Raw genomic sequence first — 23,019 nt, forward strand, 5'->3', positions numbered from 1 at the left:
GAGTGAGCATGCCCTCATGCATGGTTTTTCTAGAAAATACGGGACATATGGATATCAAGATAGGGGTGATCCATCTCCTTCCAAAATTCCATGGACTTAAATATGAAAATCCATATTTACACTTGAAAGAATTTAATGAGATCATAACCACTTTATATTTTCTTAATGTGTCTGATGACGCGGTCAAGTTAAAACTCTTTCCCCTTTCTTTGAAAGAGAAAGCTAAGAGGTGGTTACATTCACTACGTCCTCAATCTATTGGTAGATGGAACGATATGACAAGGGAGTTCATAAAGAAAATTTTTCCACACCATAAAATGAACACCCTCAGAAAGTCAATCATGAACTTCGCCTAAAAGGAAGATGAAACATTCTTCCAATGTTGGGAGCAGTTCAAGGATCTTGTCAGTTCATGCCCACAACACGGTTTTGAAATGTGGCGCATTACACACTTTTCTATGATGGACTGACATCTTCCATACGCCAATTAGTCGAGACAATGTGCAATGGGAAATTCATGAACAAAAACCTCGATGATATGTAAGATTATTTGGACAGACTTGGTGAAAATGCATAACATGAGACACCTCCTCAAAATCAAGCACCACCTCTAGGCCCACTCAATCAAAGGAGAGGGGTGGAATATACCTTCTGAAAGAGGACGATGATATCAATGCTAAAGTGGATAATCTTATAAAGAAATTTGAGGTCATGAAAATAAAGAAGGATAAGGTAAAGGAAACTGTTTGCGGTATTTGTGCTTGCAAATTCACACAACTGAAACTTGCCCAACAATACTTGCTTTTTAAGAGGTACTGAATGAGCAATCTAATGTCATGAAGAATTACTAAAGGCCTTTCAATGGACCCATCTCCAATACATACAATCCTAGTTGGAGAAATCATCTAAATTTTAATTGAAGGAATGGACAAACTACTACTCCTCAAGGATTCCCTAATCAAATTCCAAATAAAAGGAAACCTCAAGAAGAACCGGTTTAAAATTCCACTAAAACTCAGGAACTTACCCAAGCAATATGAGAACTTACAAAATTTATGCAAAAGAAGGATTCACGTGTTATGGTTATAGAGAAGGGAATGCTTCCTGCTCAACCTTTCCCCAATCCTAAACCGCAATATGAAATAAGTGATCCAAGCTTTTCAAATCAAATAGAGCAAGCTAAGTTTGTCACCACCCTTAGGAGTGGGAAAATAATTGACAAATCTATTCTAGTAAGGGCTTAAAAGCCTAAGGATACGGAAGAGGACAATAAGGATAGATCTAGAATTGCTCCATAAGAATTAGAATCGGATCTTCAAAGCAAGTTAATTGCACCATTCCCCCAATGGTTGATGGCACCAAAACCTCTCTCTAACTCTCAGGACATATTAGAGCTGCTGAAATAAGTGAAGGTCAACTGTAAGGCCCGTATCCTAATCCATACTGTTCCGTACACCCCCGCAATCCTTCCCGACGAATTTCGGCAATCCGCGACTTATGATTGATGTTTGTGCGTGATTAACGAATTTCGGCAATCCGCAATCCTTCCCTAAGCCGTATCTTATAGATCTGAGTCGGCTTAATCTGAGACTTGTACTATTACGACCACACTGTCACCGCGGTTCTGACGTCGTGTATTACGCGCCGAGGTGATACCCAGGCCAGGAGATGTGGGCCCACGTTTAGTTCGAGGAAAACATGGCACATTTACAATCTCAAGAGAATCTCTACATCATGTCCCATCAATCAATCAATCAATCACCTCATGTTAAGTACAAGAGCAACCCCAAAGTCAACTCTCTCCCTCTCTTTCTCTAACACATCCATACATGTCAAGTATATGCCCATCACCTATCACTCACTCCCCATCAATCCATCACTCACAACCATCACCTCCTTATAACCACCCTCCCTTCCTTTCTCTTCACAATTTCCAAGCAACAAAAAAAGAGTGGATGTCCAAGCAATTCCAAGAGAGAAAGTGTGTTGTGTGTGGCCCACTTCCTATCCTAAGATCCACCATCCTAGCCCTTTATTTCTCATCATCTTCCATTAAAGTGAGACACAAGAAGATTGGCATTCCAACGGACCAAGAAGATTGAACGGTGGGTGTTTCTATAGGCCCAGATTTCATTTTTTTGATGATGGGCAAAGTGAGGCCTACCGATTGATGGTATGGATCTCACTTTGGACCTTAAGTGTGGCCAATGGCCCACCTTGATCCTCATGATCATTCCATGATGGGGCTATTTTCTACGGACCCCATCATGATATTTATTTTCCTTGCATGAATAGGGTCATCTAGACCTTGTATTTTGGTGGATAAAGGATCTCCACCGTTGATTTTGACCGGTGGGCCCACATGTAATGGGACCTACTTGATTTATGTTGTGATGTATGGAAGGGTGGGCCCATAGTGTCGGGGTCCCTCCATCACACGTGTCTCTCTCTCTCTCTCTCTCTCTCTCTCTCTCTCTCTCTCCCTCTCTCTTTCATTATTTTTGGTGTGATGATGTGGCCATGTGACCCACCCGGATGAACCCCATCTTGATGTATGTCTTATCCACACCACCCAGCCTTTTGGTGGCCCACCTGGATAACACGTTTATAGGTGGGGCCCACCTTAAATATATGTGTTGTGCCCAAACCATCCAACATCCAAGGAAGCTAGACGTGAACTTAAAACAAAAATATCAGCTTGATTCAACAAGCTTTGGGGAGAACCACTTGTGTAGGCCCCACCTTAATGTATGGATTTAATCCACACTGTCCATCTTATTTCCTAAGTCATTTTAGGCGTTGAGCCAAAAAATGAGGCCAATCCGATAATCAAGCAGGCCATACCATAGAAAACAACGTTATTGACTGTTAAAGGCTGCTAAGACCCACCTTAATGTTTCTACACATCAAAACACACCAAATATTGGGCTCATTTAGACTGTCTTGAGCCATAGAATCCAGTGGGTGGAATGGATCCACCTGATATGGGCCCCACCTAGGAAAAACCTTAAGAAAAAAATATGCATTGCAGCAAGCGCTGCCGCTGACATCCAGAGGACGCGCGGTAGCGTCCTGCTGCACTGTGGCGTGAACAGGTAGGGACGACGGGTCCCAGCCGTGGGCCCCACTATGATGTGTGTAAAACATCCATGCCATGCATTTGATGGCCCCTTTAGGTCAGCGGGCCCCCTCTAAAAATCAGTCGTATATGGAACTCAGGTGGCCCACACGGCAGGTAACAGTGGGATTGAACGTCTGCCATTGAAATCCATTTGAATTTCACAAAAGTCTTGGATCATTATGAAATTTTTTTTTCCTTTTTATCCATGTTTGTGTGACCTCATTAACAGATTGGATGGCAGATAAACGTTATGGTGGGCCCCACATGGGACCCACTGATGTTGTGTTTCAACCACACCGTCCCCACATACTGGAAGTGGGACGGCTGGTGTACCTCACTCCAGCTACATAGCTGTTGTAGTGGCGTCACCAAGTCTGTGGGTCCCACATGCTTCATCCACTCCGTCCATCTATGGGACCCACCATGATGCATGTGTTGTATCCATACCGTCCAACCATTTGGCAAACTCGTCTTAAGGCTTAAGGCTAAAAATGAGACAGATGTAGGATCAAGTGGACCACATTATCGAAAATAGTGGGATTTGAACGTCTATCATTGAAACCCAATTGGGTCACAAAAGTTCTGGATTAATAGGGAATTTATTTTCCCTCTTAATCCAAGTCTTTAAGACCTTATGATTAGATTGGGTGGAAAATAAACTTGACGGTGGGCCCTGCGATTTGTTTAACAGTGAGAATTATTATCTCTACTACTATTTGTGATATGGTCCAAATAATCCTTCAATATGACTCATTTTTGAGAATTTATGAGGCCCATTATTGAGGTCCACCTTTATATATATATATATATATATATATAAGGCCCATATGATGAGGCCCATATTGATGTATTTGTGGCCGGTCCATTGAGGCCCACCTTGACATATATGAGGCCCATATGATGCGGCCCCATTTGATGTATCTAAGGCCCATGGGTTGAGACCCAATGAGATGTACATGAATCCATTGCAATGTGTGATTTTACCATGGTTTATGTAATGATGTTTATAGCGGGCTAAGCCTTAGGAGTAATGATGGTTTGACGCCCACATCGTAAGTACTTGGTTAAATGTCTGCATTGTAACTCTCCTTAGGGCCCATTGATAGGCCCCTACTTGTTATGTGTAGGTCGTCTAGGCCCATCTCCGTTTTTAGGATAGTTCATCACCATATAACATGCTTAGTATAATTCCATGATTCATACCCATTCGCATCATATGTATGATTGATATGAGTGACTGATCATAACATATGCCATTGAGCAGATTATTTATGGGACTCACTGATAGGAGTTACCCACATGAGCGCATGGTACGCGTAGGATTACTGCATGACTGGATAGTATGACTCATGCATCTCGCATATGTGTGACATGACCATTGTACGCCCTAGCGACATCAAGGCCGTGACCTCCACAGGCACATCATGGATGGCCATATTGGACGCCAGAAATACTTGGTTCTAGCACTGTGGGCACTTAAGATGTCCTTGGGTGAGAGTTTCAGAACCTTTTTAGTACTGGGAGATGCTCCAACGTCTAGACCGAGTAGATACACGAGCGCCCGAGTACCGAATACCAGTAGGCCATGTCTTTCACTGTGTCATGATCGGTTGGAAGGGGGTGTGGCCTTATCCGCCCGAGTGAGGGGATTGTAAGCTAGGTTGAGTTTGACTAGCTCGCAAATGAGTCTGCTATCAACGAGCCGGGTAGGTATTGGCAGACTACTGGTCAGGCAAATAGTGTGGTCTATTCCTCTCGCTGGGCAATGCAGCTAGGGAGGCGACAGTCAGTGTGGAGTGTACTAGACCCTAGTGATATCTCAGAGAGGAACTGTACTGATATATGTACTTGATGAGGACTGACTTGCTTGTATTGCATCTCGCATATGACATTTGGCTACGTAGGCCTCGCATCGCATGGCTTTAGTATGGCCGATAGCATTCATGTCTCGCATTGCATGGCCTTGGTATGGCCGATAGCATTCATGTCTTACATCAGCCTTGGTATGGCTGATAGTATTCATGGACTTACCAGTATATTTCTGTATTACTCTGATACTGCATACTAGGCACTTGCCTTGCGCACACACTTACACCACCCTCTGAGCTTTTGTAAGCTTATGCACGACCATTGCGAGCAGGTGGCATTAGATACAGCAGTGCTGAGGTAGGAGTGCGCATTGGATTATTTTGGAGCCTTTTGATCACCTTGTATTTTCCTTTCCGCATTGTACTTAAAGTTTTTGATATAGTGGATATGTGGTGATGTTGTTTTGTGACTTGGTTATGCTTGTGGTTTTGCTCCATTACAAAAAAAAATCATACTGAAAATCCTCCTTATAGGATTCTAGGATCGAAATCTTGTATATAAGTGTCGGGAGCCGAGAATGGGGCATTACGGAGGCTGTCGGCTCCGAATTCGGCGATCAGGAATTTTGTGAGCCCGTTTTTCGAGTTTGGGGCATGACATCAACATTCCTCTACTAGATGTTGTTAAACAAATACCTTCATATGCCAAATTTCTGAAAGACTTATGTACAACCAAAAGATGGCAAAATAGTCAAAAGAAAATCTTTTTCACTGAGAAAGTGAGTGTCATCTTGAGCAAGATGTGCCACAGAAATACAAAGATCTCAGTAGCCCAACCATTGCTTATATAATTGGGAACTACCGAATTATGCATGCACTTCTTAACTTAAGAGTGAGCATAAATCTGATTCCTTGGTCTACGAAATCTAGGTTTGGATGAATTAAAACCCACCCGAAGCACATTACAACTTGCTAATCGCTCAGTTCATGTACCGAGCGGGATAATAGAGGATGTGTTGGTCTAGGTTGACAAATTCTATTACCCGGTAGATTTTATCGTCCTTGATACTCAACCCATCATGGACATGAGTACTCAAATTCCTGTCATTCCTGGTCGCCCATCCTTGCCACATCAAATGCAATCATTAATTGCATGAATGGAATAATGAGTTTGTCTTTTGGAAATATGACATTGGAGTTGAATATCTTTTTCAATACGGGCAAACCGTTAGAGGATGCTGATGATTCCGACAACATTAACATGATTGACTCTTTCGTGGAAGATAAAACACTTTTGACCTTCTCCTTTGACCCTCTAGAGATATACCTGGCCCACTCCCATGATTTTGATGATGATATGATTAGGGAGATGGGGACCATGCTGGATACTGTGCCGGTACTTGAAGTTAACTGGTGGAGGCCACAATTTAAAGAATTACCCCAAACTAATGTAATGCCTCTACCTTCTAACCTCAAGGCACCGAAGCTTAACTTAAAACCTTTGCCCTCTGATTTGAAATATGTCTATTTAGGTCAAGATGAGACATACCCAGTGATGATTTCTTCCCCTCTTGAGCAGGAATAAGAGAGTATGCTTATCTCTACTCTCATTGAGCATAAGGGAGCCCTTGGATGGTCGATTGCGGACCTTAAGGGAATTGACCATTCAATTTGTACTTACCACATTTATCTAGAGGATAATGCGAAGACCTCCCAGTAACCACAACATAGACTAAATCCAAATATGACGGAAGTGGTTAAAGTCGAGGTTCTTAAGTTATTAGATGTGTGTATCATAAACCCTATATCGGATAACCAATGGGTGAGTCCAACTCAGGTGGTTCTTAAGAAGTCTGGAATCACCATAGTGGCCAATGCCAACAATGAACTCGTGTCAATCAGAGTCACTACCGGTTGGAGAATGTGCATTGACTACAGGAAGTTGAATACCGTCACTAGGAAGGACCACTTTCCTCTGCCATTCCTTGATCAATTCTTGGAAAGGCTAGCTAGTCACTTGTATTATTGCTTCCTTGACGAGTATTCGAGCTACAACCAGATAGAGATAACCTTAGAAGATCAGGAAAAGACAACATTTCAATGCCCCCTTGACACCTTTACTTACCGAAGGATGACATTCGGACTATGTAATGCCCCTGCCACTTTTCAGCGATGCATGTTGAGTATTTTTTCTGACATACTGGGGCAATATCTAGAGGTCTTCATGGACGACTTCTTCATCTTTGGTCCATCCTTCAACAATTGCTTAGAAAATCTTAAATGTGTGCTGAAGCAATGTGAAGAAAATAATTTGGTACTCAATTGGGAGAAGTGTTATTTCATGGTTCGTAAGAGAATTATTCTTGGATGTATCATCTTGTCTAAGGGAATTGAGGTAGATAAAGCTAAAATTGATCTTATCTCTATCATACCTCCACCTAAAAACATACAGGATGTGCGATCCTTCTTAGGACACACCGGATTTTAGAAAAGATTCATAAAGGACTTTAGTCACATCTCTCATCCTTTATGTAATCCTCTTTAAAAGGATGTTCCATATGAGTGGACTAATCAATGCCAAGAAGCTTTCTCTAAGCTCAAGGGCATGTTCACTACTGCACCTATTATGCAGCCACCTGATTGGAACATTCCTTTTGAACTTATATGTGATGCATCTGACTATGCTATTAGGGCGATGTTAGGCAAGAGAAAATAAAAGAAGCCCTATGTTATTCATTACGCAAGTAAGGCTCTAAATTCAGCCCAAGTGAATTAATCTACTATGGAAAAGGAACTCCTGGCTGTGGTATTCGCTTTGGACAAATTTAGATCTTACTTTATTGGATTTACAATCATCATCTACACCGATCATGTGATACTCAAGTACCTTCTTTTTAAGAATGATGATAAGCCCCACCTAGTAAGATAGATCCTCCTACTCTAAGAATTTGATTTGGAAATAAAAGATAAGAAGGGAGTAGTAAACGTAATGGCTGACCATCTTTTAAGACTTGACCTCCCTGATTCCCTTGAGATAACACCTATAAACGACATGTTCCCTGATGACCAACTATTTAAAGTCTCCCACTCGCCTTGGTTTGCTAATATTACTAATTATCTTACCACATGTTTCATGCCGACACATTAGATACGCAAGATAAGAAGAAATTTTTTGCTGAGGTACGCAAATTCTTCTAGGATGATCTATATTTATTTAAATATTGCCCAAACTAGATTTTAAGGAGATGTGTGCCAGACAATGAACACCAAAGTGTCATCTCCTTCTGTCACACTCAGGCCTGTGGTGGTCACTTTTCTGCTAAAAAGACCATAACCAAAATTTTACAGTGCCGCTTTTATTGGCCCACTATGTTCAAGGATACCTATGAGTTTTATAAAGCTTGTGAGTGTTGTCAAAAATTGAGAGCATTGTCCCGTTGAAATATAATGTCCTTAAAGCTCATTCTGATCATTGAAGCATTTAATTGCTAGGGCATCGATTTCATGGGACCATTCCCCTAATCTTTAGGGAATTTATACATTTTGCTAGCTATAGATTATGTCAGTAAATGGGTCGAAGCGATCCCGTGCCAGAATAATGACCATTAAATAGTCATTAAGTTTTTAAAAGAAAACATCATTTCTCGGTTCGGAATGCCTCAAGCCATCATTAGTGATACAGGTTCACATTTTTTTAATAGACCATTTACGAACTTAATGAAGAAATATGACATCTCTCACAAGGTGAGCACTCCATACCACCCACAAATGAGTGATCAAGCTAAGATTTCCAATAGAAAAATTAAACATATTTTAGAGAAAATGGTTAACCCTGATCGCAAGGATTGGTCAATTTGCTTAACCGATGCTTTATGGGCTTACCGTACTGCATTTAAGACCCCCATTAGAATGTCTCCCTTTAGACTTGTCTATGGGAAGGTTTGCCACTTACCTGTGGAGCTGGAACATAGAGCCTACTGGTCTATTAAAAATCTGAACTATAATTTGGACAATAAGGGCTCACTCCGCAAACTTTAGTTGAATGAACTTGAAGAAATCTGGAATGATGCATACTAGAACTCGAGAATTTACAAGGACAGGATGAAGGTGTTCCATAATAAGAACATCTTTCAAAAATCATTCTTAGTTAGTTAAAAAGTCCTTTTGTACAATTCTCGGTTACATATTTTTTCAGGTAAGCTCCGATCTCGTTGGACCGGCCCTTTTACAGTTACTAATGTTTATCCTCATGGGGCCGTCAAGATAGAGAATCCGAACAATGACAATGCTTTTAAAGTAAATGGACATCAGTTGAAGCCATTTGTTGAGAAAATCAATTCAGAGGATATGTCCATACCTCTGACTGATCCTGTGTATTAGGATTGATCTCCTAATCTGATGGAGGTATAGTTAGGTTTATCGCTTTCATATGATTTAAGACTAGGATAGTTTGCTTTTCGCTGTTTAGGATAGTTTGCTTATACTCTGTTGAGTTTTGTTTTGTACTAATCCATTTTATGCTAAGATTCGTGGAAAAGCTTCAAATTTCCTTCCTCCGTGTACTATCTTTCCATCACTATTCCATTTCTTTTCGTTGCCACATATGCATTACATGCTTATTTCTTTTACATTGAGGACAATGTAGATTTTAGGTTGGGGATGGGGGATTAGGTAAACTAATCAGTGTTTTCTCAGTTTGAGCAATAATTTTTTGAAAATTTTCAATGTTTCAATCTGTTTGGAAACAAAAGTTTGTATACTTAAGAATGCTTTGAGTGGGATAGTAAGATGAAGATTGGATCTTGAATTGTTAGAGTTTGATCACCTGAGTAAACCATCACCTAAGATTCTTGAATAATTAAGAGAAAACTTATATATCATCACAAAACACGTTCAAATTGCTTCCATGGGATGTGCTAGGATTGTTAATAGTTAGTATGTGAATCATTGATAAATGTTGAGAATTAAGCCTAGATAATTTTATCTACCTTAAAAGATGAAAAACCAGTTTAAAAAATAGGAGATCGACAAAAAGGCCATGAAAAGAATGAAAAATGACATCATCTCTAAGGAGAATGTAAAAGGTCTCTGAAAGGATGAATTGCTAGAAAAAAATGAATAAGAGTAGCTGTCGATATAAAATCAAAAACTGGAAAAGGAGGAAAAAGGGGTTATATTTAGAATCAGTACTTTGACTAATTTTGATATGATGAACATGGCTAACATTATCAAATAATAGTATTCCCATGGGAAGTAAGTTGGCATTCATTGGAAAAACTTGGAATATGAACTTATGCTCTGAGTTAAATGATAAAGAACTTATTTGATTGATTGCTTATGTGATTTAACTCTAGGTTTTCAAAATACCTCTTTCATGTCTTAAGTCTACTCATTCATACTTGATTATACAAAAGATTATTTTCTGAAAAAGGTTTGAACATTGAGCATTGAAGTTCATTTTTCGCATACTTTGCTTGGGACTAGCAAAATGCTAATTGGGGATTGTGTTAAGGGTCAAATATTGCATATTACCCCCCATTTATTACTTGGTTTTATGAACATGATAATGCTTAATGTTCTATTTTAATCATGTTTGTGTTGCAAGGTGAATTTAAGAGCTTAGATTAAAAAGGATGCTAAAAGCATAGATTTAATGCTCAAGAATCACCAAGCAAAGGAAGGATCTTAGGAGACCAAGAATGGAGAATTCTCATGTTAAAGATCCAAGGAAACAAAGTACAAAGGTTGGAGAAAATATTGGCAAGAGCATAAGTAAAACAATAGAAAAATAGCCAATTTTAGTGCTCTACCTAAGCCAACTTCGGTAGGTACCTAAAGTGCACAAAACGATCTATCAAGAAAATAGCTTAATTCGGTGCTGTCTAAGCTTAATTCGATACCACAGAAGCTAATTTCGGTAGCTACCTAAGCAATTTGGTAGCCACTTAAGCACTCTGCACATACAATTTCAGATGCAATAAATTTCAGATACGACTTCGGTGTTACCGAAATTAGGCAGAGTTGTAACACAGGGCTGACGCAGATTGGTAATTAAGCTAATTAAGGCCTTTCGTAAGTGGTTTCTGAAAATTTCAAGTTGGCGCGTAAGAGGGGGATGCACAACTATAAATAAGAGTCCCTAGGACATTCTTGGGCATCATCTAGGATTTGAGGAGTAGATCAAAAGCGTGGAGAGCCGCCGCCAAGAGTCTTACTTCTCTTCCTTAGTTGTTTTTAGTTATTTTTATGCTTTTCTTAAGAGATTTTAGTTCATTCATGTCTATGGTTGGCTAAACCTCTTAGCTAGGGCTAAGAGGTGAAGCTTGTAGCGTGATTGGGATGTTTTCTTTGCTTTGATTCATGTTTTATTGAACCTCATTGATTTTAGTTCTTATTTAAGGAATACTTTTAGTTTTTAATGGTTTGTTGTGACTTAAATTATAATAGATCTGCGATAGATCTACGATAGCTCTGAGTATCTTCTTTTCCTGTTTTGAGATTGAGAAATTAGGAAATCTTCTTGTTCACCATCATCTCGTAGGATGGTTGAGTGATGGAATCCTTCTTAATCTTCCCGATTCTCTTATGTTTTGTTGTGAGATTGGTATATCCTATTGTTTATCATTGTCTCCTGGGCATGGTTAGGTGATGGAATCACTTTCAAACCTCACAACTCTCATTCGTTGAGACTAGATTCAGGAGATGTTCAGAGATTTGATTATCTCTCATTTTCAATTGGATAGGATAGGACTCCAATTCCAATTGTGTTACTTAAATTAAGTAAGGAATCACCATGATTGCTATAAGTGGATCCTTGACACCCTAGTTCCCACCTTTAAATTTGCAAAGTTTCAATTACATCCTTCACAATTACTCATCAAAATTCTTCAGATTTAGATTTACATCTTCTTCTAGTTCTACTTCAAGTTACTTTCAGAAACATACGAGATTAGTCCTTATGGATTTGACCTCGGTCTCATCGAGATTATTACTACATCACGAGCCTACACTTGGGGTTGTGAACAATAGCCAATGTTGTTTTGGTTTAAAAATCTAATGGAAAGTGGCGGGTCTGTGTTGACTACACCGACCTGAATAAGGCCTGCCCTAAAGATAGCTTCCCTCTCCCCATGATCGACCAGCTCGTTGACAGCACAATCATACACGACTTCCTAAGTTTTATGGATGTCTACTCGGGCTACAATCAAATTACTATGCACCCATACGACAAGAGGAAGACTACCTTCATCATCGACAAAGGACTCTACTGCTATAAGGTCATGTCTTTCAGGCTAAAGAACGCTGGAGCCACATACCAATGAGTCATCAATAGAATGTTTGCCTAGCAGATCGGACGTTCCATAGAACTCTATTTTAAAAACATGCTCGTCAAGAGTATCAAGGCTACAGACCATGTTAAGTGTCAAATATTGCATAATCCCCTTAGTTATTCCTTTGTTTTATAAATATGATAGTGCTTAATCGATCTAATTTTGCATGTTTTTATGTGTGAGGTGATTTTGAGAGCTTGAGGTGAAATTGATGTCAAAAGGAGGATTTATGCTCAAAAGATTATTAAATGAAGATTTGAAAATTTGAAGTCATTAATGAAGATTTCAGATGCCAAAGATCCAAGGAAACCAAGTGAGGAATCAAGAGAATCAAAGATTTGAAGTGAAGAAATGGAATCCTGAAAATTGTCCTGAAAAAACATATTCTGGAATTCTCAGTCTAAAGCAGAAAAGTTCTGAAATAGACATTTGGTCTGACCGAAATGCAATTTAGGTCCGACCGAAATCGGGCAAAACAGTCCAGCAAGAAGCAGAATTTTTAGCCTTAATTCAGTCCGACTGAAGCCAACGTCGGTTCGACCGAAATCACGCAGAATTGTCTAGTGAGAGAGTGAGATTTTCAACCTTAATTCGGTCCGACGGAACCCAACTTCGGTTTGACCGAAGCGTAACTTTTTAGGTAAATTTAAGGCGGTTTCAAAGTCGGTCTAAATAAATACTATAAATATGTGTCTCTTAATTGTTTCTAAGAATGATTTAGGGTTGAAAGAGTGGAGCAAAGTGTTAGAGAACTTTAAGAAGTCATTCCTTCTTCCTCAATCTTCTTCTTCTAGTTAGTTTTTATGTTTTATTTAAGAATTTTTAGTTCAATCATGTCTTTGGTTGGCTAAACCTCTTAGCTAGGGCTATGAGGTGAAGCTTGTAGAGTGTTGGGATGTTATCTTGCTTTGATTCTTGTTTATGTTAAACTCATAAGAAAAGTCAAGGCCATGGAACTTAAGAAGGCAGAACCCGACAAGGCTGCAGAAGTTGTTTGTGGTATTTGTGATCGTAACATACATACAACTGAGAATTGCCTAACAATTATTTCTTTTCAAGAGATTAAACGAGCAATCAAATGTCGTAGATAACTACCAAAGACCTTTCAGTGGACCCACCTCAAATACATATAACTCAAGTTGGAGGAACCATCCAAATTTCAGTTGGAGGAACGGACAAACGGTTACTCCTCAAGGGATCCTTAACCAATTTCTGAATCAAAGGAAACATCAAGAGGATCCAATCTTAAAACATATGTAAAACCAAGAGCTTTTTAATCTGGGTATATTGTAAGCCTTTCAAGACCATACAAACACCATATAAGGGCTTGAAACAAAAAATTCGATTGGGGAGAAAGGGATCCTTTTGGCCTAGCCTCCCCCCAACCCAAAACCGCAATATGAAATAAGCGACCCAAGCTCTTCAAATCAGATGGAGTAAGCTAAGCCTATCACCACTCTTAGGAGTGGAAAGATAATTGACAAATCTATTCAGGTGAGGGTTGAAAAACCTAAGGACCCAGAAGAAGATAAGAATGATAGACATAGCATTGATCCACATGGGTTAGAACCGGAACCTTAAAGTAAGCCAATTGCGTCATTCCCTCAACACTTGATTGCACCGAAACCTCTAGCTAACTCATAGGATATTCTAGAGGTATGGAAATAAGTGAAAGTTAATATCCCTCTGCTGAATGCTGTGAAACAAATCCCCTCTTACACCAAATTTCTGAAAGATTTATGTACCACTAAGAGACGGTAGAGCATTCATAAGAAAAATTTTCTGACAGAAAAGGTGAGTGCCATCCTCAAGCAAGATGTGACACAAAAATATAAAGATCCTAGTAGCCCAACTATCACTTGTATAATTGAGAATCACCAGATTGAGCATGCACTTCTTGACTTTGGAGCGAGCGTTAATTTGATTCCCTTCTCGATATATGAACAATTGGGTCTACGTGTATTAAAACCCACCCGGACTACATTACAACTTGCCGATCGCTCAGTTCGTGTACCGAGAGGGATGATTGAGGATGTGTTGGTCCAGGTTGATAAATTCTACTATCCAGTAGATTTTATTGTCTTGGATACTTAACCTATCGTATATATGAGCACTCAAATTCCCATTATTCTTGGTCGTCCATTCCTTGCTACATCAAATGCAATCATTAATTGTAGGAATGAAATTATGAATTTATCTTTCAAAAATATGACATTGGAGCTCAACGTCTTTTTCAATATGAGCAAAGAAGCAGAGGATGATGATGATACCGATGACATTAATATGATTAATTCTTTCATGGAAGATAGAGCACTCTTGACTTTATACTCTGACCCTCTAAAGACGTGCTTGGCCCACTCCCCTGATTTAGATGATGACACAATTAGGGAGATGGATGCCTTGCTTGATGTTGCACTGGTACTTAAAGTTAACTGGTGGAGGCCACATTTAAAAAATTGCCCTAAACCGATGTAGTGCCTCTACTGTCTAACCTCAAGGCACCGAAGCTTGACCTAAAACCATTGCCCACTTATCTTAAATATGTATACTTAGGTCAAGATGAGACATACTCAATGGTGATTTCTTCCCACCTTAAGAAAGAACAAGAGAGTATGTTTATTTCTACTCTCATTGAACATAAAGGAGCCCTTGGATGTCGATTACGGACCTCAAGGGAATTGAACCTTTGATTTGTACTCACCGCATTCATCTCGAGGATAATGCGAAAACCTCCCAACAACCACAACATCGATTAAATCCAAACATGAGGGAAGTGGTTAAAGGAGAGGTACTTAAGTTGTTGGGTGTGGGTATCATATACCCTATATCCGATAGTTAATGGGTGAGTCTAACTCAGGTGGTTCCTAAGAAGTCCGAAATCACCATCGTAGCCAATGCCGATAATGAACTTGTACCAACTAGAGTCACCACTAGTTGGAGAATGTGCATTGACTATAGGAAATTGAATACCGTCACGAGAAAGGACCACTTTCCTTTACCCTTTATTGATCAAATTTTGAAAAGGTTGGTTGGTCATTCTTACTACTGCTTCCTTGATGGGTATTTAGGCTACAATCAGATAGAGATAACCCTTTAAGATCAAGAAATGACAATGTTCACATATGTCATGTCCTAAACTCAAAAATCGAGCTCATAAAATTTTCGATCGCTGAATCTGGTGCCGACAGCCTTCGTAGTACCCTATTCTCGGCTCCCAGTACCCATATGCCAGATTCCGATCTTGGGATCCTACCGGGAGGATTTTTATATGAAAATTTTTTGTAAGGGAGCATAACCAAGTCACAAAAGTATCATCACCACATATCCACTAATAAAATCATTCGAGTAGAATGCTGAAAGGGAAATACATATATGAAACGAAAACTCCAAAGCTCTAGCACATGCTGTTATCTTAATGTTGATGCGACCTAATGTCACCTATATGCAACGGTCATGCATAAGCTTACAAGAAGCTTAGAGGATAGTGTGTGTGTGCAATGCATGTGCCAAGCATATAAATATCAGAGTAAGCGAAAAATACTGGCAAGTCCATAATCGTTCGAGTATAAGGACATAATAAACCAAATGTCATATGCTAAGGATACGATGCAGATCGGCTATGCAATACGAAGCTATAGTAAGCCAAATATCATATGCAGAGGATGCGATGCAGTATGCAATGTAAAAGAAATGACAAAGCTGGAGAGTGTAGTCGGGATGATAGTACGTGGTATCGCAAGCTGTGGGGTTCATCACAAGGGACTTTTATCCAAACCAGTCACATACCTATATTTGGATAGCTAGACTCAATGTGGTAAACTCCTTCCCAACTGAAATCATGGCTATTGCGAAGGTACACATAATGATTTAGTTACATACCACCAGCCCGAGTGGATAGTGAATAAATGAATGAATGAGTCAAATGTTGAGTACGTAACTCCTACTTAGTAAGTCCACATATCAGTACCATACATCTCTGGAATATCACCGGGGTCTAGTACACTCCACACCAGATTGTCACCCCATCGCGTGTAACCAGGTGAGTGGAAGAGACCACACTACTCACCTAGCTAGTAGTCTGCCAATATTTACCCGGCACGTCGATAGCGGACCCATTTCTAAGCTGGTTAAACTCAGTCTAGCTTTGTCCCTACCCTTAGGCGGATAAGGCCACACCCCTTCTAACCGACCACGACACAGTGGGAGACACGACTTACTGGTATTCTGTATTTGAACGCTCATGTATCCACTGAGTCTAAATGTTAGAGTATCCCCCGATCAAGGAGGTTTAGGGACTTTCACCCAAGGACATCGAAAGTGCCAAAGTGTTAGAACCAAACATTTTTGGTATCCCATCTGCTCATCCATGATATGTCTATGGAGGCTACAGCCCTGGTGTCGCTAGGGCGTACAGTGATCATGTCAAATAAAATGCGAGATGCATGACTCATACCATTCAGTCATGCATAAACCTGCGCGTACTGCGCGATCATGTGGGAAAATCCATCTCGTAAGGAGTCCCATAAACATCTCAGCCCAATGGCATATCCTATGATCAATCACTCCTCATAACATGCATATAAATGATGCATATGGGCATGTATCATGATGTTATACTACACATGTTCTCAGTGTGTCCTACTAGACTAAGTACACTAGCATGATTATCAGATATTACAGGCGATGACTGGCCTTAATCGGTATGTCACTTACAAGAATAGGGGCTGAACGATATGCCCCACTAGACATATATAAGTCTATATGGAAGGGTTCATGTTAGACTATTATAACCTTCTCAAGGTGCTAGCATATCATATATCCTAAGACGGGGTCCCCTACAAGGATGGTGGATCTAATCCACGAATCGAGATAAGCTTCAACAATGGATATACCAAATCTGATACCACATATTCTTCCATCTACAGCAAGGGGTAATGATGTACTAAATGTTGGATAGTCTAGAAGTCATACTTACATCGAGAATGGGCACATGGGTGAGTCAGCAAAGTGAGTTGAGAGGGTGAACCATGTACAATCAAGTGGGCTTCCTCGCCCTATCTATCATGAAGTAAACTGGGCCTTCCTATAGGGCCCGATATGAATACAAGGTGGGATTCAAGGTTTGAATAGTTCCTACAAGGCATGGTGGAAAGCACCATCATCAATGGGGGCCCAACGGTTTGGGTTAGCTCAATAAGGTAAGGGTGGAAGTGGGCTTGACAATGGGCCCTGGGGAAGTTTACAATGGTGGACATTTAACCACTATTATCCTATGGTGCGGTCTATTTGGGATTGGAATCAGAATCATAACGGGGCCCTTGGCCCTCCAAATATCTAGAAAATGGATAAACAATATGATGGGGTCCATAGAAGGATAACGGATCTAACCCATACATCAAGATAGGCTCCACATAATGGATGGCCTAGATGATATACTAACGTCAAGGATGGACCCCACACTTGTCCCAAAAGGTAAATGGATGGTGTGGATTATATATACCTGACACTGTGGTCCTAATAATTGGGTATAAGGGTAAAACACACCTCACGGGGTGAGTCACATAGGTATACAACAAGGTGAGTCAATAAGGCAAGCCAACAAGATGAGTTTATAGGGTGAGTTAACAAGGTGGGTTTACATGCAACAAGTGGGCTTCCTCAGGCTCTTTTTCATGTAATAAACTGGTTTTTCTATGGGAGGCTAGATATGTACACAAGGTGGGCCCTAAGGTTCTGGCTAAGCTTTATTTGGTGGAGTTCATATGTCTAGGACTATGTGTCCTTTCAAACGGGTTGGGTAGCTAGCTCAACATCAAAGTGGGCCATTCTAACAGTCTAGTTGGTAGTTTAAACATTATCAAAGGCCTATGGAAAGGTCTCAATGATAGATACTTAATAGTCTTTATTGGGGTGTGTTCCACTAAGCTTGGCTCCAACTCACGTGGGGCAAACACATGTATATAGGTGGGCCACCCAATAGTCAGATGGCTAACCTAAAACACGTAACAAGCAAGCCACTTGCCAAGACAGGACACACTCATCAGGTTGGGCCTATAACTGGATAGCCTGGATACAAACTATGTACTATGTTCATCTAAGTGGGTACAAAGCGTGGACGGCTTGGATCAAGCCTAAATCTAGATGGTCCCAATGGTTGACTGGGGTATGAATGGACATCATGGTGGCTCATGGCCAACCTGGTTAATACACGTATGACAAGGTGGACTCCAGGGTTCAGGATGACCCTACAAGGTATGGTGGAAGGCACCATCATCAATGGGGGCCCAACGGTTTCGGATAGCTCAATATTTGAGCCCCCCCTCTTAATCAGATGGGAGATAACCATTCATCATGGTGAGGTCTATATACGACACATGTGGGACCCTACCCAAGGTTGGGTGAGTGTAGAAATAATGGAAAATGGGCATTATAGTGGGCATTGGATGGTTTCCAACGGTAGGCATCCAATCCTCACTATACCATTGCGCGGTCCACTTGGGATTTGGGTTTGCCTCACCATGGGGCCCACGACCCTATGATGATTGGAAAAATGGATGAACAGTGTGTATATAACACATACATCATGGTGGGCCTCATAAGGCAGCCCCACGGTAGGTGCCCCAAGCCCAATATTTTCCTGTTGTGCGTCCACCTGAAATTTGGATCTGCTTCATTTATTTTGGGTCCACACCATAGAGTGGGCCGGGGGAACACTGATGGAGGGTGTAGGGGTCCCACACATCACTAATGGGCCCCACAACTAATGGTCAGCCCGGATATAAAACACACAGCAAGTTGGGCCAGCTACTGGACGGCCAGCCCACTAACATGCTGGCCCTGTTAGGGTCTAACAAATGGATAGCCTGGATGAAACACATACACATGGTTTGTCCCACCTAGGGATGGTCCATCAGGGAGGTGGGGCTTGTCTAGGTGGGCCCTGAAAATGTGTGGGCGGCGTGGATATAACACAAACATCACAGCAGGCCTATCTGCTGCTAGATGTCGGTCCAGCAGAGGTTGGGTTTGCCTGAATTTCGAACTAGCCCTAAGGGCAGTGTGGGTGGAAACACTGCATCACAGTGGGTCCCACTTGGACATGGGTCACCCAGGAGGTGGGCCGACCCCAAACACCCACCTAAATCAGGTGGGCTGGGTGGATAAACAGATACATCAAGGTGGGCCAGCGGCTGGGCAGACCCCCGCCCGCTGGATCTGACCCACTCTTGGGCTTATGTCCTAAATGATCTCTCAAAATGGATGGCGTGGATGTAATACACATACATATAAGTGGGGTCTACGTGTGTGGCCCACCCCACTTAAGGAATCAAGCTGATATTTGCATTTTCCCCTCCAATCGGGCTTGTGTGACTAACCGGTCACACAGGCCCCAAAATGGGCAGCAAGGTGGCCCACTTGGTGGATGGCATGGATAAAAATACATACATCATGCTGGCCAATCAAGCAGGAGAGAGAGAGAGAGACGTGTGATGGGAGGGATCCGCCACTATGAGCCCTCCTAGGGATGATATACAATACATTCAACAAGTTGGGTCCCATCCTCATATGGGCTTCAAATCAAAATTAGGGTGGGAATACCATTCCCACCAAAAAATCAATGTCTAGGTGACCTTCTACAAGTTGGATATCAAATAAACATCATGATGGGGTCCATAGAGAATGACCCCATCATGGATTTCATATATGAATCATGGTGGGCCATTGGCCACACCTTGGGTTCCAAATAGGATCCATACCATCAACTGGTAGGCCCCACTTAACCTATCATCAAAATTATAATCTAATCCTATAAACACCCACCTATTGCTTGTCTTCTTGGCTCCTTGGACTCCTTAGCTCCTAGGCTTCCACTTTAATAGTGGATGATGAAGTTTGAATAGTTGGATGGTGAGATTAAGGGTAAGGAATGGCTCTAACACTTGGCTATTTTTTCTCCTTGGTTCTTCTCTCCTTGGATGGTTTTTCGTCTTTGGTTACTTGAGATGGGTAGAGAATGAGAGAGAATAGGATGGGATGGGATGAAAAGAGAGAGAAGGGATGGATTGTGTAAGAGAGGAATGCTGGGTGTGTAAGAGAGTGATGGGTGTGTAAGAGAGGAGTGACATGAGAGTTGACTTTGGGGGTAGGTTGCTTGTCTTGGTGGAAAGAGAGGTGATGGCTAATTATGGATTGTATACTTGACTAGTGATGGGATAGGATTGGGTAGAGATTCTATGGAATCTCTCAGAATTCACAACGTGTGACGTTTTCTCAAGATTTATGCAAGCCCACAACTCCTAGCCTAGGCATCGCATTGATGCGCAAGACGTGGTGTTGGAACCGCAGCGACGGTGTGGTCGCTAAGGTATAGGTTTCAGGTTAAGTTGACTCAAATCTTCAGGATGTGAGTTAGGGTCATGCAAAATTGCTGTCTACAAGTCACGGGTCATCGAAATTCGATGGGGAGGATCACGGGAATTGGTGGAATGGTATGGTACTAGGATATGGGCCTTACAACATGCCCTTATGGAACCATTGCTTATTGAAGGATGTCATTCAGACTATGTAATTCCCTTACCACTTTTCAGTAATGTATGTTGAATATATTTTCTGACATGGTTAAGCAATATTTAGAGGTCTTCAAGGATGACTTTTTATATTTGGCCATCCTTCAGTGAGTGTTTGGAAAATCCTAAAAATGTGTTGAAGCAATGTGAGGAAAAGAATTTGGTTTTGAATCCACTTCATGGTTCTCAACGGAATAGTGTTTGGACATATAATTTCATCCAAAAGAATTGAGGTAGACAAGGCTAAAATTGACCTTATCTCTAACCTGCCTCCACCCAAGGGCATATCTAATGTGCGATCCTTCCCCACGATCCTCCCCATCGAATTCCAGTAACCCGCGACCTATAGACAGCATTTGCGCATGACCCTAAGTCACATCCCGTAAATCTTAGTCAACTCAACTCAAAACTTATACCCAAACTACCACACCGTCGCCGTGGTTCTAACGCTGTGTTTCACACTCCAATGTGATACCCAGGCTAAGAGTTGTGAGCCCACGTGTATTTTGAGGAAACACCGCGTATTGTGAATCTCGAGAGAATCTCTAACCAAACATCACATCAATCAATTTAGTGCAAATCAAGTACACATCCCATCACAACCCATACCTAACCCATCCCTCTCTTACACAAGCCTTCCTAAAGTTAACTCTCTCTCTCTCTCTCTCTCTCTCTCCACCCATCCCTTTCTTACATCACCCATCCCTTTCTTACACCACACCATCCCTCTCTCCCATCCCACTTCCCTACACATTCCAAGCAATCCAAGGAGAGCAATTGTTTAAGCATTTTCAAGATGAGAGCTTAGTGTGGCCCACTTCCTACCCCTTAAGCATTCAAGGAGCCTAGAAGAAGTGGAATCGGTGGGTGATCTTGGATTTCTACCTTGGACTTGAGGATTTGAGGGTCCACATTTGATGAGACCCATTTAATGTATGCATTGTAAGAAAGGGAGGGCCCATAGTAGCAGGGTCCCTCCCCTCCATCACATTTCTCCCTCTCTCTTTCATTTTTATGTTGATGATGAGGTGTGTGGCCCACCTAATGTGTTCAGCAAAATCCTGGCTGTCCAGATTTTTTTTGGGCATCCAGTTGGTGGAGCTCACCTTGCTGTTCATTGCTGGACAGGTTTGTATGAAGGAAACCACAAATATCAGCTTTTTTCTAAAGTTGGTGGGTCCCACACGTGTGGACCCACCTCATGCATGTATTCTATATCTGGGCCGTCCATTTGCTGGACGACCAGCAGCTTGCTGCTGCAGTTGACATCAGCAAGTTCTGTGGCTGATCAGGAGATATGTGTTATGTCCTTAATGTACGTATTCTATATCTACACCGTCCATTTGATTGGGATGGTGCTGTGGGACCCACCCCACATGTGTTGCACGTGTGGGGGGGTGGGCCCACCATATGTATGCATTGTATATGCACCATCCATTCTTGGATGGTGACAGGTGTAGGGCCGACCGTGATGTATGGGTCTTATCCACGCCGTCCATTTGCTACATGGGTGGGGCCCACCTTGAAGTATGTATTGTTTATCCAACCATTCGTCAGTTTGGTAGATGGGCAGGGCCCACCTTATGATGTGTTGTATATTCACACTGTCCATCCATGTGGTCCCCATGTGATGTACGTATTTAATCCAAGTTGTCCATCTAATGGGGCCCATTTGGAATGACAGGGCCCACCTCAATGTGATGTATATGTGGCCCATTTGGTAAGGCCCAATGTGATGTATGAGGCCCATATGATGAGGCCCGATGTGTTGTATATGAGGCCTATATGATGAGGCTTGATGTGATGTATATAAGGCCCATATGATGAGGCCTGATGTGATATATATATATATATGGCCCATGTGATAAGGCCCATTATGATGTATATGTGACCCATGAGTGAGGCCCAATGTGCGGCATATGTGGCCCATGAGTGAGGCCCATCGTGATGTATATTAGGCCCTTTGTGTGAGATCCATTATGCTGTGTATGAGGCCCTTGTGTGAGGCCATGGGCCCACTATATGTTTGGCTCTATGTGGGCCACTCCTTGGGAGCAATGTTGGTTAAATGTCCACATTGTGACCTTCCCATTGGCCTTTGTTAGGCCCATTCTCATCCTTCTGTAAGTGGGTTGACCCAAATCTTTAGGCCCCAATGACATGTGCATGACCCATCTATTCATATCGGACTA

The 23,019-nt window shown here is 41.5% G+C and overlaps 1 non-coding gene across 1 annotated transcript; it reads right to left on the reverse strand.

The window, feature by feature from the left end:
• Positions 1-323: 323 nt before the first annotated feature.
• LOC131235827 (small nucleolar RNA R71) lies at positions 324-430 on the reverse strand. The gene has a single exon (XR_009166347.1). It is a non-coding gene; the product is annotated as a small nucleolar RNA R71 (small nucleolar RNA).
• Positions 431-23,019: the final 22,589 nt, after the last annotated feature.

The sequence above is a fragment of the Magnolia sinica genome, chromosome 19, assembly GCF_029962835.1.
Source record: "Magnolia sinica isolate HGM2019 chromosome 19, MsV1, whole genome shotgun sequence".
In the NCBI taxonomy this organism is placed as follows: domain Eukaryota; kingdom Viridiplantae; phylum Streptophyta; class Magnoliopsida; order Magnoliales; family Magnoliaceae; genus Magnolia; species Magnolia sinica.